The sequence below is a fragment of the Sabethes cyaneus genome, chromosome 3, assembly GCF_943734655.1.
Source record: "Sabethes cyaneus chromosome 3, idSabCyanKW18_F2, whole genome shotgun sequence".
In the NCBI taxonomy this organism is placed as follows: domain Eukaryota; kingdom Metazoa; phylum Arthropoda; class Insecta; order Diptera; family Culicidae; genus Sabethes; species Sabethes cyaneus.
In genome coordinates, this window is record NC_071355.1 from 94,180,526 (window position 1) to 94,192,547 (window position 12,022).

At 37.0% G+C, this 12,022-nt stretch overlaps 1 protein-coding gene across 2 annotated transcripts in view; it reads right to left on the reverse strand.

Moving 5' to 3' along the window:
- LOC128742174 (trichohyalin) overlaps positions 1-10,354 on the reverse strand; it is a 70,135-nt gene extending 59,781 nt beyond the window's left edge. For both annotated transcript variants that reach the window (XM_053838431.1, XM_053838430.1), the window contains exon 1: positions 9,822-10,354. The gene's annotated coding sequence lies outside the window, so the exon portion shown is untranslated. The remainder of the gene's footprint in view (positions 1-9,821) is intronic.
- Between the last annotated feature and the right edge of the window lie 1,668 nt (positions 10,355-12,022).

Here is a 12,022-nt window from a genome sequence, read left to right on the forward strand (position 1 = left end):
GAATAAACTAACCAGAAAAGGTGCGTTTTGTGATAGGCCAATCCACACATCCGAAATCTCCTCCGTAACCACAACGCCCTGGGACTCGGAAGCAAAAGAGGCCTTCCGTGCCCACTCCACGACTCGCAGACCAGGAGTCGGAGCTTTGGCAGTTCCCCCTTCTGGGTTGCTGCGCCTTTCCGAGGCAAGAGCTCATATGTTGACGCTTGGTGTGGTGTTTTAGACGCTCCAGATTTTTCGTGATTTGAAGTGCCTACTGAAGTAACTGCAGAACTTAAGACTGGGCATTCTAGTAGTACCGTCCTTTGCAGCGTATATGCGAACCCTATACTATGCCCAGTCTTGAGTTCTACAGTGTTCGATTTATGTCTAATATATTTGTGTATTTGGTATGCATGAGTTGTTTGCTGCTGCTGTTTTCCCGTGTGTATTGTATTATCCTGTTCCTATTTTTTACATATTTTATACAAAATAGTTTAATAAGGTTTTGAAACCTACATAAAATTTGCAGGTCTCCAGCGCCAACGAGTTAGCGCGTGTGAACTTGACTTCTCATTTATTGAATTCTAAACGTTTTACTTGTAAGTTTACAGTTATAGTCGAAGTAGCAACACTCCTTTCGTCGGATACTACGCTAAGCCAATTTCAGAAAAAATTAATGGACGTTTAAAAGTTATAAATCAACTATAAGAATCTTTGTTTTGCTAGTAATTGACATAACAACAAATATAACAAATCTTATTAGAATGCTTCTCAAACATATGAAACTCATAACTAGATCAAATTATCGTTTATCAACTTCGACATTCCATTTAGCGTCCATTTAGCTACATCATAGGTCATTATGAGGTAACAGACAGGGATGCAATTATTTGAAAGACCTTTTATGTGTTGCAAATTCTCATTAATAACATTCGTTAAATCAAAAATCAACCTAGACAATAAACGATATACTTTTAATGCCCCAGTAAGCAATGCATCTGGCGATATTAAGGAAATTACAAATGGAGCAACAATGCAATTATTACTACGTTGCATCGCCACAACAACAATTTTGTAATTTCATTTGAGATTTTTACTGCTATTACAGGGCATACAGAGCGAACAATAACTTTTAATAGCTCGAATTGAATGTTTGTTTTGCAAAATTTCTCATCACCGTGTTTGTCATATATTATAATCTACCATAATGTCATTTCAGCAACAAAGATAATCACACACAAGTGCTTCAATTGCGAGCGGTAGTTTGAAAGGGTAGCCGTCGTTTTTTTACTAACCGAAAGTTAAAAAGTCTCAGTCGAAAAATAATACTTAATCGAGAGAGCAATAAAAATGTAAGCTTATTAACTGACCTCATATTTTATTGAATTAAGTTTACAGCTATATTTTAATAATCGAATTTAGTTTACAGCCCAATCACACCACTTCAATTGAAATTAAGGTTTAAAGCTTTAACCTTGAACCACAGATAAACAGACATATCTCTTGGAAGAAAAATCAACAAAATTTATCGTAACGCATATTTTGCCTGAACATTAGCACCATCGACATTCCCCAATATTAACTTACAGGGTATTCCTCGAACAAGCAAATATTTTTTATGGGGTACTCCCCTTCTTTCGTTAAAACGCGCCACTTTGACGAGGAGGAGACATTCCCAACCAACAATTAATTTCAAATTACTGTTACAGCGTACGGAGAATGGGAGAATGAGTGTTATGTCTGTTTGTCTCTGCTTAAACTGTTCGAACATGTAAAAACAAAATCTTGGGTTTATACCGTCTTTGGACATTACCCTTCTTTATCGACAGACTTCGCAGCCGGCAGTTAGAGTACAGGAAAATTACGGGGCTAGTGCAACGATCCTACTGACTCTAACTAGCAAGCACCGCCTAGCCGAGATTCGAACATACGACGACTGGCTTGTTAGGCCAGCATCGTACACGTACATGTAAGGGGACATAAATCATGAAAATTTTGAAATAAAATCGTGATTTTTCATTTCAGATTTAAATTCTACAGACTTTTTCGTTTATTTTGATACTAATTTTGTAATGATCCGACCACGGGAAGTGAATTAAAATCAATCGTACACATAAATATTCCAGTGCGGCGCGATACAAACTCAACATAATCAAACGCCGCTCCTGTAAAAGCACGATTTTCAAACTTTTTGTACCTTTTTCTCGAAAACTAATCTCATATCTCATACAAAATTTATGTTTCGTTTTGTTGGTAGAAGTTTGGAAAAACCATTTATAGCTTTTGATCTTTGTAAACGAAACACAGCCTACAAAAAATAAAAAGAGGAATAAAAGGAGGTAGTAAACATAAGATAAAACTTCGTCTTCTTTTCCTTTTTTCTCTGACTGTGTTTTATGTACAAAGGTCAAAAGTTTTAAAAGGCTAAAAATGTTTTGCATTTTTTTTTTAGTTTCATCCAATAATCACTCAAACAAAATAAAAGCAAAATGTAGCTGTAGAAATTTGTGGTCTTAATTTCATTTGTAGAACCGTTTGACAGTGCATTAACTCAGCAACGCTTTCATCGAAATAAAATGTTTACAAACCTGCTTGGCAACTTTGCAATCGATTTTTTTTACTATACACCATTATCGTACAAATTGCGCAAAAATTTGTCCCATTAAACCTCATGCAATCAATACCGAGGTACCGTAAAACGGGGTAACATTGATCATCGTGGTAACATTGATCGAATGGACCATTCGCATTAATATGTGAAATAAGGAACTTTTGCCAACTTTCCTCAACTGATCAATGTTACCCCCAATGACCAATGATACCCCGTTTTACGGTAACTAGGTAACGGTCAATCGTTTATTCGCATTTCTGGCGTTTTTTACAGCAAGTTGTTGTCTATTAGCTCTTCGACTGCATAGCATAGCTGCTATAAATTGGCTTCCAAAATTCTATACAAATTCTTCTTGCCACTAATCAGCTACTAATAAGCACTGTCAGCACTCTAATTGGGTTAGCAGTAAAATAACCGTTTTCAAGTAGCATTTAAAGTGACTTAAATGCTTATTTACTTACATTTGAATTGCATTGGTAAATGCTTATTGGTTACTTGAGTAGACTTTAAACTACCTCGGCATGTACTTAAATGGCATTTTAACTGAATACGCAATTATATCGCATAGAAAACAAAACAAGAAAACGAAAACACTTTTTAATCATAAAATAATGACATTTCTTTTATTCTTTCATTTAATGATTTTAAAACAAAAAATAATTATATACGTATTTGTATTAGTGTATGTCGTGTTAAAAACAGTGTTGTAGTTTTTTCAGTACGTTTGTTGCAATGAATGCTTTGATTTACCGATAACTACTGCAATCAATGATATAAGAAAATCTCAATTATATACAGAGGTGCACGAATACATGATTTTAATAGTTTCACATCCAGCTGAAAGGATTTGTAACTAATTTTCTTTTATTGAGTAATACTACAATTCACTTTTTTCTACGCCGCACGTCAACCGACGCTTGCATTGAAAACATATTTGTTCGCATAACTTTTCAATTGGTCGTAAAAATAGAAAATTTTTAATTGTTGGTCGTAAAAATTTAAGAGCAACAATTATCGGAGTACACTGATCACTGAGTAAGTTGTCCATAGATTCTCAAAATTGTTGTATGCATGTTCAATAAAATAAAACAAGTTAATTTCTACGTTTTCTGTAGAAAAAGATTGTAAAGCAATTAAATGTGGATATTGGCTCTTTTGACAAGCAAACGCCGCTTGAAGGCGCAGCTCCGACAAAACTCAAGTAAACTAGTTATTCAACTCCACCCATATATCAAAATCTGCCTTGTATCTACATATATAAAAGAAAGCGTGAGTATGTTTGTTTGTATGTTCCGCCATAACTCCAGAACGCCTTGACCGTTCTACGCCAAACTTGGCACACATGTTCCTTAATATACGGAAAACAGCACTGGGGGTTGACAAAAGGGGTTCCCTAACAGAGGGAAGGAGGCCATAACTACAAACCGCCCGGACGGTTCTTCATCAAACTTAGGACACATCCCAAGTAACAATTCCAAGTTTTATTACGTTCATGACCAATTTCATAAAACCGCTAATAAAACTAAGAGCTCCACCAGAACTTTCTGATGACCGCTATAAAACTGCTTACTGACCAAATGGCCCACTCCTCAGAATGTTTTCATAACCGCTATAAGAATCAGGTTATAAACTCAAGTAGTCGTATGACGCTCTGCTGAAAGCAGCGATAAAACCGGTTAGGCTTTCGCTGCTTGACAGCTATCGCCATAATTTTAAAAAGTTTTTCGCTTTTCCGGCAAAAGCTAAATACGTTGTCAACTTGAAAATATATCCGTGATCATAAAAGTTTAAATTTTACTGACAGATCATTCTGAACGATTTGATTTATAGCGACCAGAATAAAATATCCCATAGAATATTTATTAAATTTTAAGCAATTTCAGTCTCAATTTCTAGCAAAATCATTTTAGTTACTTCCTCTGACAGGAAAACCGATTGATAATAACTTTATTTCTGCAAAACACTTTGCTTTGATGAGCGAAAACAAAATACTAGAATATGACAATAAGACTTCGCATGAAAAAATGATTTTGGTGCTGAACCTTGGTATTCTTCATAATAGCAGCAAAAAACTGTTTGGTTAGGGTGTTACCGTTTCAATAGCTCTATAAAATAACAGATTTATTGAGGTTTGACAAGTAACCGCGATAAGATCAATTTTGATTGGTGCGCCATTTTGTATTGCCACGCCACACTTATGGTAAGTTTATAAGAAACGTGGTGCAACCAACAAGTTTTAACGTGGTAATATAAGCAACCACAATAAATTTGCTTTATTAGCAGTTTTATTATGGTTTTCTAGCTAGCTACAAGTGTGTTTGGACTCGTATCCTCTTGGTATTGCGCAATACCACAATAAACCCAGAGGTAATGATTAATACCGCAATAAAACTTTTATAAAATTCAAGTAAAACCAAGTGGCTTTAGAATTGTTATTTGGGATGTTCCTTGACAAAAAGAAATCAGTATTGAGGGAAAAAAGGCTTTGTGTTGATTTATAGGGATCACCGAGAAAAAGACAGATTTACAAGTGGCTGAGAGACAACAGCAACCTCCCAGTTGCTGTCGAGGTAAGACGCTGGGCTGGTCTAATAAGCCAGTAGTCGTATATTCAAATCTCGGCTGGGAGAGGCTGTTAGAATCAATAGGATCGTAGCACTGACCCCGCACTGTCGTGTATTCTAACAGCTGGTTGCGAAGTCTGTCGTACAAAAACAGAAGGTCAAATTTCGATAACGGAATTAACACCCAAGCTTTGCTATGCTTTGCTTTGGGAGACAACAGCAAAGGAACTGATAAAGAGAGTAGACACATTCAAATGAAGAAAAAGGGTTTTGTTATGAATATTTTCGTTACAATAATAGATGTCAGGGGCCCTGAGTAAGATCGGGCAATCAGCTAGTATTAAAATAAGGTAAGTAAAAATATTCGAATTAATTAATTTTACGACAGAAAAATGTGAACGTTTCGGTTTCTATCATTGATTCAACTGTATGGTAAAATCGCGAATTTCCAGTGTCTGACAAGAATAGTAAAGCTTTCAATAAGTGGAGCAAGTAGAATATGAGAGCCAAATAAACACGATTACTGGTTAACAATTATTGTAATTGTGTTGAAATTAACTTAAACTTACGTTAGCTCATCTCGAATATTTAACAGTGCATTACACATTTTGTAAATAGAGTGATATATCGCGGGAAGGTGCAAAACTAATGTAAACAAAACAGAAACGTCACACCTGATTGTTTTCAACATTATGAACATTGTTTAAATATGCAGCAAGTTCTAACAGTTTTTGTGCATTGTCGCTAAATGTCATGTCACCAAGAATCAACGACGAATATTTTCAATGACATTTCCGCAGATGATTGTACTGAATTTTCAAATATTCCCAAAAAAGTAACCCAACGATGTTAAACGTGGAAAGACTTTGCTGTCTGCGGTACCCGTTGAATTGAAAACCTAACGAAGAAGCAGATCATGTTGCAAATATAGAACGCTACACAATATGAAAAATGTCGAACCACAGGGTGCAGCTTTCAAGTGCTGCATCAAAACATCGGAATTATTTTTTTGTAATTTTGTGAAAATGTATACATGAAAAGGGATTACGAGTTTGCTGCACGCCCAGAAGACACCGAAGCAGATTGCCAAGCTCAAAAAGAAGTCATTTGACCACAGTTTATCGCATCAAGAAGTGTCTGCAGAATAATCCTGTGCGGTGGAAGTTCTCGGTTTGCACATACGCCAAACGTGATCAAATCGATTCATGCAAGAATTGCTCGCAACTCTACGTTGGTTCCATAAGGAATTTTGACAAAGAAGTCGAAATTTCTAAAAATCCATGCGAAGAATCATCAAAGAAGACTTGAATGCATCTTCCAGAGCTAGAGCGAAACGCTATTTGATTACTCGTTCGAAGAGTTTGCTTTCCTTGTTGAAGAAGGAAAAAATAATGAGCCTGTTCTTTCACGAAAAGCTGTTTAGCATCCATGCTGTATCCAACAGTCACATAGACCGGTTCATTCTACCAAAGAAATTTGAGGATGATCCGGAGAAAGTAAAGTTTAAGTTCCAAATTTTAACATAAGTAAAGTAAAGTTTCAGTTCCAAATAACTCCGCCTGCAAATGTCAGATCTCTGTAGAGGCATGTTCGAACGAACCTGAAGCTACTGAGAATCATAGCAGAGGGTCCAAAGCCCCTAAAAGAAGGATGGTTTTAATAGCTGTTATCCGTGGCTATAACGTAAAGACTTGAATGGATAAACCCCTAATGCAAGCTTTGACGCGACCCGTGCCGAGTGATGAATGGTGGAGGGGGTTCTATAAATACTCAGCCGCAGCGGAGCCTGTGGAGTACCAGGGCGCCCTCCACAGTCATTTTCCCTTACTGTATTAAGCCGGTCACTGATACAGTGGACCATTTCTTACTTACCACTATCAGAAGGTTATCACTGCGAGCCTTCTGACGTGAAGGAAACTAGAGAGCGCAACTACAAAAATCGACTTTTCCATTCAGGCACTTTAAGAAAACTCTGTCTGTTAAAATTAGATAAAAAACATAACAAATAAACAAATTATGTTTCTATAATTTACCTCCTTATAACTGCCAGTGATCAAATTTTGTATACTTGTTCCTTTTAAGAAAATTTCAAACCTCACATTTTTTATTTGACACTTAGAGTACACTGAGTTAGGGTGACTTTTTGTCAGTCTTTCTTTCTTTAAAAATTTATAACTTTTGTACCTACCACTGAACTGATTTTAATGATTTTTGTACCAAACAATAAATTTTTAAATGAATTTTTCAAAAAAGTTTTAGTTTAAGGCTTTTTTATGCTTGCAAAAATATAAAAAATTCTCTTTTTTATGGTTTAAAAACCACACAGGCCCCATTGTTGATAGTATTTCTAGAAAACTGATAATTCTTTTTCACAGCATACCAAAAGTTCTTGAGATACGATTTTTTGAAGAAATATAGTTGCTAGAATGAAATGGTAACACCTGGTGTTTGGTTTTTATCTGTAATGACACGAATTTTTGCCTTTATTCTGCATACCGATCGGATTAGTTTCGATCAGAAATTCTCCGATCAGAATCAAACGGTATGCTATAACACACGTAGATCTGTAGAATGTAGAAGCGATGCGACTTTTAGCAACTACAAATCTCTGTTTCATTGCAAGTAAAAACAAGACACCATCTCCTGCATCTCCTTTGCATCCTAGCAACTCTATTTCTTTAACAAAATTTACCCTTCGGGGTAATGTCCGGGGTAACCAATAAACGAAAACGATTTAATGAATAAACATCACCAGAAAATAGGTAATTCAGTCTCCTCCATTAGGGCACTGGGTATAAATAAATAAATATGTAAACAAACAAATGCGTTTGAGCTACCATTTGCAACTACGAAGTTGCTTTGTTTGTTTTTTTTTTGTGGCAGAAAAAAGAGAAGGAAGTTTTTTTACTCACAATTTTTACGCAAGTTTTGACAATTCGACACGAGATTTCATTTAAGTGCGAACAACCTTAAAATCTCTTTTAGTTTCGTAGTCGCACATAAACGCTACACGCAAAAGTGAACTACCCTGGACTACGGTATGTATCTCAAAAACTTAAAATTTATATGTTTGATATTGGTATGTTAAGAAAAAAATGCAAAATTAAAATAAAGGGTATGACCCTTAAAAGCCATAGAAATACCATAAAAAATAAAAAATATAGTTTTACAGCTTTTGTAGTTCCAAAACAACTTTTGGTTTAAGCCTTTTTCTTTAAAGTTCATTGAAATATCTGTCATTCAGAAACAAAAATATTAAAATAGGCTAGATGGTTCAAAACCATGATTGTTTAAAGAAAGAGATGTTAGAAAGCAACGACGAAACGAAACAAAAACGAAATGGCCCCAACTTTTAGCGAATTTGTTCATTCAATCCGGATTGGAACTGTATAAATTTTTGATGTTCATTTGCTTCTATTCGAAAGAAAAAATTCATTCAGTTTTAAGCCGGGTTGAATGAACCCATTCGCTATTTGAATTTCTTTAAAAACAACCAACCAATTCGGCCATTCCTGAGAAAGTTATCATAATTGACCAACAAGGGTAAGCTGTACAAATTTGTATGCTCTTTTTACAAACCCAATACAGTTTGTATTTAGGAATATGAAACCGAAACGGAGAGGAAATCATTGAACTCGGACTCAATGAGATTTTTCTACGCAGTTTGTTTTTGACGCGACTATTTTTCGCGAAAAACGCGACTTGAGTGCACATAACTTTTAATGGAAACCCTCAAGTACCGTATGCTGAAGCAATGTGGCTTTCATGAAAGAATAATGAAAAACTGTTTTTCCTATATAAATTTGCATACAAATTTCAAACCCAATGTGTATGCTGGGCTCCAACTAATGGTTTACAAAGTTGGTAATTCGTGATAGTTTTAAGTAATGCGCGATTTATACCATCTTAGCACACCTTAGTTGTTCAGTTACAGACTCGTAACACATCCCGACACAATCGCCTCCATCACCCGCCGATATTTCTCACGGCAGATCGAGACTGATTGATGACCTGATTTACCAGTTCCGTTAAACTGTTTAATTATTCTCTTGTTGTTTGATGGCGACGTTTTTTTATCAATGTCGAAAGAAATTGGGGCGCAACCAAATCCGAAACAAATTATAATTAACACGAGAAGACAACAGGCGTCGGTTTTGCAGGTACAAAAACCTTCGGAACACATAAAAAGCGACGAACATCTTGCCTAAAATGAGAGCGTCGTAGGAGCTCAATGCTACTAATTGCAGAAGCAACAAGGTCAACTCGGAAATTGTCACGCAGCGTAAACACGCCGTGAAATCAGTTTGCGTGAAACACGTTTCCAGTGTTGGTAACATCTTGAAATATAGTCGAACCAACAGCTCGTAAAGTTGCAAGAACCATTCAAGTGGCAATGTTTTTAAAATCATTCTTCGCCTCACTGTTGCAAGATTTGTTGACTTTATTGAATATACCTTAAACATTTCACATGTGAGATGTGACAAACGATCCGAATGATTGCCTCATTGAGCCGCAATCCAACCACATATAATATGTTCTCATGCCATTAGCCTTCCATTCAGCCGAAAGGCATTCATCGCATAATCTAGCATGAAGTGGAATGTACTCAAAACGCTATTCAAGTCCGAACTCAGCTCTAAAATGGTTGCAAAGTTACAACTCACCTTTAAGGCCACCTTTACAGCATCATAGTTTAACCCGTTCCAACCGCTATGAACACTACGACAGATGGATTAGCAGAAATTCCAATTGCTCAGAAAAAATCCTTAGTGGACTACTTTTAATGGTGTTTGTATAGTTATCCACACTACAATATTGCTATGCGCAATGCTCTTTTTGTATGCTTTAACGTTTTCTTCTCTATACGTTGACTATCCCAGAAAAGACAAATTGGTGACGATCACTTCTTACACGAATTAACTGGCAGCTTAACCGTATTTGAATATAACTGTAATTACACGACAAACCACTGCACTGGTAGTAAATGTGAAGGACACATGATTTTTTTTTCTGCAACGGAAACTTACTTCCTGGTAACTCTTTTTCCTTTTCGTTCAACTTCCCAATGACACCTGATAATCCCAATAAGAATTTAGAGCATAGTTCCCATGAGCACTAATAAGCTGGTCGATTTGACCTCTGCTAAAAACATCACTCGCTGCACTACATCATACTAAAAGGCCCGACGAAGCAGAATAAGATCTCAAATATGCCTGAACCGTTCAACAACCACACAACAACTGCTGGTGAAATGGAACTTAAACTGCAAAGGTGTAGCGCGAAGACTCTTTTCGAGTTTTTTTTTTCTTTCACGCAGTCGTAAAAAACAAGACATCTTACCAGGCAACCCTCAAGAAAACTGGTTTTGCGGTAGACCAACTGCTGTGGTGGTGAGAATCATAAAAATACCTTTGCCTCCAGCATAAGTGTGTTCGTAAATGACCGACACAAACCCACCGAAATCCACAATGAGCTATACCAGCTATATGTGTGAGCCCGCGCGCGATCATAAACCATGAATCGAGTGAACATTATTACCTTGAGGATCGTACAGGTGAAGTTGCCACCCGTTACTATCGTCTTGCTGTGAGAAATGCTTGAATGAACGCAAACTGACAGCATGAAGGAGTGCTATAAGATGTTTCGATGCCGGTCAGTGAGTAACGCCACACAGCGGGATAGTACAGTCCATGCGAATTGCTTTTTTGAGCTGCACTTTTGAAGGCATATGCCGTCAAACGAAACGACTTTACTCTCTAGAAAAATTTGATTGTTTCAAATCATATCATCAAACCAGAGGGATCGTCAAAAGTTGTCATCAGTGTTTCATCAGTTCAAAGTTTCATCAGTGATGGACAAAATAATTATCGAAATTAAAAACGGAATGTTGTTGGAAAACAGAAATGTTTCTTAGAAAAATACAAATTTTGCGACATTTGCAATAAACTGGTCTTGGTCAGCTGGTTCCATCAATTCTTCATGTGTCCAATGTCGCTAGTGACCGCTTCCTTCATCTTCAGCTTTCGCTTCTTTATCGCTCAATACTTCTCTATTGAACGAAACTAGAGAATCCAGCTCTTTTGGGATGAGCTGTCGTTGTGTCATGATAACACGTCGTTGTTGGAATGTAAATTCCATTTTTTACGTCACAGAAACGTTGGTTGCCATCGGAACAGATCTCTTGCACAAAATCATGAATTTTCTAGCGAACTTTTCCACAAAAACAAATTTGAATCTGCTAAGAACCGCGAACAGAAGCCTTTCAGAATTTCCGGGATTAGGTTGAAATCTGCTTTCGCATTAAGTTTCACGTTTCGGTAGCGCCTCGTCATACAACCTACGAGCCCGGGCTCTGGCCACTGTCATTTCTGATGACAGCTGACAACTGATAAATGATGGCCTGATATCCAATAAGGAACTCCATCGTCGATGTTATCAACGGCCGATAGGGTAATTTATATATTTTCGACAGGCGTTACGGGTACGCTATTTTGGACATTTACGGCAAAATCTAATGGAAATGTCCAAAATAGAGTATGCGTAACGCCCGTCCAAAATAAACAAATCACCCTAGCAACAGAAATTCGTGAACGTAGGTGGAATTGGATTGGGCACACCTTGAGGAAACGAGCGAACGAGAAGCAGAGAAACACTCGACTTGAATCCACAAGTACAGCGCAGAAGAGGGCAAACCCAGGGGCTCATGGCGACGCAGCTTAGCCAACGACATCCGAGCTGTAGACGAGAATCTGTCCTGGTGACAGATAAAAGCCGAATCGTCAGCAGAGATCTCTGATTTCCATTTGTTTTGCCGGACCGGCGGACATGGACACATAAGTATTTAAGTTATTTTTTGAGGCTTCGG